Below are 3,187 nucleotides of genomic sequence, written 5' to 3'. Positions count from 1 at the left end.
CTGATACCGAACTTAATACATTCAATAGGTCTAATTATAAGTACCCTACGCTGTCTTGTATTTTTTTGTATTGTTGAAATGTACTGGACTGTAACATTGCATTGTTTTGGCCAACTTCTCAGATATTAGTTCCAATAAGAGACCGTACACTACTTCGAACAAAGGCCAGAGATAACTGCAGAAGAAGCATAGAAGAGAATTATTCTGTACAGCAGGGGTAATTATCTAGAACAGGGCTATACCCATCACAGGAGCTAATGAATTTTTATGTTTTTAGCGCTGTTTGAAAATATTCTTTGGCCAGTGTAACAAAAGTGAGATGAGCCACTACTGATCTGTTTATTTTGCTTTAGTTGTACTGAGGACATCAAGGCACTACTGCATTTGTTATAAGGTTTGAAACAGTTTGCTTGTAAGCTGAAATTTATTTGGGAAGCAAGGACTTTATAGATTTGAGTGCAGCATTCAAGGTGAACTGAATATGATGGTTGCAGAACTAGCACTCCTGGGAGAAAGGATATTGCGGAGACATAGCTTAGCCACAGCCTCGGGGTTGTTTCTAGAAACTGGCGGATTTAAAGCTGCGAGGACGGGGCGTGAGTCGTACTTGGGTAGCTCAGTTGGTAGAGCAATTGCCCACGAAAGGCGAAGGTCTCGAGTTCGAGTCTCGGTCCGGCACACAGTTTTAATCTGCCAGGAAGTTTCATATCAGCGCACACTCCGCTGTAGAGTAAAAATTTCATTCTAACCAACCTAGTTGTTTGTAGACCATTCTTGTAATTGGTCTGCTCAGTTTGATATACCACAGATCAGTTCCAGTTATGATGAATTGTGGCATGCTTTTGATTTAAATGATCAGTTTTCTTTAAGGGCTTCTAGAACGAATTTAAAAGTGAATGTAAAACAGAGCCTATGGGAGTACCTTGATTATTGAGTTGTGGGCGACAGAACTGTAAAACCATTGTCTCAAAATCTGTTATTCTCTTTGTGCAAGAATGTTAGATTTTAATATCATTATCTGTGTGACTTGAAGGTACACGTTGGATATAAATTAAGAAAGAATAAACAAGTTCGTTTGCGGGTCCATTAAAAGCAAATATCAAATACCTCATAAACACTATCCAAATGAAGTACAGGAGATAGACAACAAATTTTGAGAGAAAGCAAAACAATCAGCGTAAAGCAGATCACCATAACTAAAGCTACAGTTGGGACTAGTCGAAGAAATTGTGTAACATGTGGCACACGAAAGTACAACAGCCACTGAAGGGTGGGTAGTGTTCGAGCAGTGATGGTCTCACGTTACGGGCTGTGTCCCTGACTGATATAAGGTTCAGACCACATGACCATACTCCATATATGTTTTGGAGTCTGTAGTGCCACCTGGACAACATTAATGTCCATACATTGTGCTGGGCTATATGAATCACAACTGGGTGCGACAAAAGAGAAACATCTCAGCTGCAGCAGATCACATATCAAACACACTGAAATTCATAATGGCAAAGTTAAGGACAATTTTCCTGCATCACATCCAGCAAACTTTTGAGATGATGTTGAAATGTGTAATCAAATACATTCTAGGTCCTTAATAAGAGCAGGCGTTGTGCTCTAGCGAAATGCAGCAACATTTATTTTTCCAGAATGGTATTTTCACACTACAGCGGGCTGTACGCTGATATGAAACTTCTGACAGGTTAAAAAATTGTTCCGGACTGAGACTCTAACTCGAGACCTTTGCCTTGTATGGGAAAGTGCTCTACCGACTTTATCTCCTCCTCCTCCTCCTTTTTCTTCTTCATTAACTTGTTCAGCATTGTTCAAGTCAGCTGGTCTGGGCCAACGTCACATGACACCCCTACCAAATTGACCGTTGGATATTTCACTCAATTTTTTATTACAGAGGCCAGCCAGCCCTCTAACCGAACACACTTACGCGCCACGCCACCTAACGACTGAGCTACCGAAGCAAGGCTGACGATCCGTCCTTACAACTCAACTCCCATCAGTAACGTCTCAGCTTCAAGGCAGTTCTGCGAAACTTGCAGAACTAGCACTCTGAAAGAAATGGTATTGCTCTGTGGAGACTTGGCTGTGCCTGTAGGATGTTTCCAGAATGACATTTTCACTCAGCAGCGGAGTGTGCGCTCATATGAAACCTCCTGGCACACTAAACCCGTTTGCTGGACCGATAGTCGAACGCAGGACCTTTGCCTCTCGCAGGCATGTGCTCTGTCGACTGAATTACCCCAGCAAGACCCACGACCCCTCACAGAAGTTCTAAATAGAATGTGGAGGGGGGGGGGGAGGAGGGTGCAGGTGGAAGGCCTCCCCCCTCTTTGTCCCGGGATCTGAAGTACAGAGATTTTCTTCTTTACGTAACTCTCATACATGGTGGATAACCATCAATTTTCAGGGATATATTAAATTTTCTGTGTCACTTACGAAATTTAGTTCTTGTGGCACCCCACGTCTCTAATCAACTCAATCACAGAAAAAAGACAATTACTGAGTCTCGACCCCTCCCCCCTAGACAAATTTCGGCAGACGACCAAACTACAAAAGAAAAATTTAAATATAAAAAGGGCCCTTGTAATCAGTTGTATGGTTTGGTACGTGAATTTTTTTAAAAAAAGTAGAATAAAAATCTGACGTCTTCACGTAAGTCACAGTAAATGGCTTTGTCAGCATTAGAATTTTCGTTGGAAAAGTGACCCGGATTGTTCCTAAACAACCGTGAAATTAAACCGCACGTGGAGAGATTGGGTGGATAAGGTGACGGTAGGTGGTGGAGAAGTGTCTGCTGTCTCAGCTCTTGTCTCCCATCGTATCACGTCTCCACATCGACCAGTGTTATTGTGCTGATCCATTCGACAGACTGGCACGTACCACTTCATTTCTGCCCCAACGTAACATCTCCGCGTGGTCTAGTTGTACACCATCTACACAGATCCTTAGCGACCACTGGGCTGTTTTAAACAGGTGACTAATAGTTTGTGATATATATGTTACTTAGTTAAAATTTCTTCTACTTGAGGCACATACTCTCATTTACATCTTTCAATTTTGTAGCTTGTATCCCATCATACAGGGTCCTCTGCTTTCTTAAATTAGTAGATGTGTCGTATTGGAGTTTTAAGCTTTGTTCCCGTGATTGTATAAAAAATATACTCAACTAAAGAGAGTA

Source organism: Schistocerca piceifrons, chromosome 8 (genome assembly GCF_021461385.2).
Source record: "Schistocerca piceifrons isolate TAMUIC-IGC-003096 chromosome 8, iqSchPice1.1, whole genome shotgun sequence".
NCBI classification, from domain to species: domain Eukaryota; kingdom Metazoa; phylum Arthropoda; class Insecta; order Orthoptera; family Acrididae; genus Schistocerca; species Schistocerca piceifrons.
Note: the sequence above shows the minus strand (reverse complement) of the source record.